Source organism: Apaloderma vittatum, unplaced genomic scaffold (assembly GCF_000703405.1).
Source record: "Apaloderma vittatum isolate BGI_N311 unplaced genomic scaffold, ASM70340v1 scaffold25562, whole genome shotgun sequence".
NCBI lineage: Eukaryota > Metazoa > Chordata > Aves > Trogoniformes > Trogonidae > Apaloderma > Apaloderma vittatum.
The window spans coordinates 9,771-10,095 of NW_009704511.1; positions in this window are offsets into that span (position 1 = coordinate 9,771).

Sequence of the window (325 nt, forward strand, 5' to 3'; positions counted from 1 at the left end):
CAATGGAACCCTGTTGCTATGAAATATTGCTTTTATGTCTATATTCTCGATATTGTTTGTGAAGTAAAAATTTATTTGAAGTTTTCATTTTTTTGGTTTTCGGTTTTCGATTTTTTCTGTTTTTTGTTTCGTTTTTAATGAAGGAAGAAAAAAAATGATGACAAACCCCATCTATATTTAAATTATCTTTTTGCTCTTTTTTCTTTTTCTCCCTTCTTTTTTTTTCCTTTTCTTTTCTTTCTTTTTATTTTTTTCGTTTCGTTTTGATTTCTCTTCTGTTCCGTTTTGTTTTTTTGTTACCTCTGTGCGTCTCGTCCACAGTTCG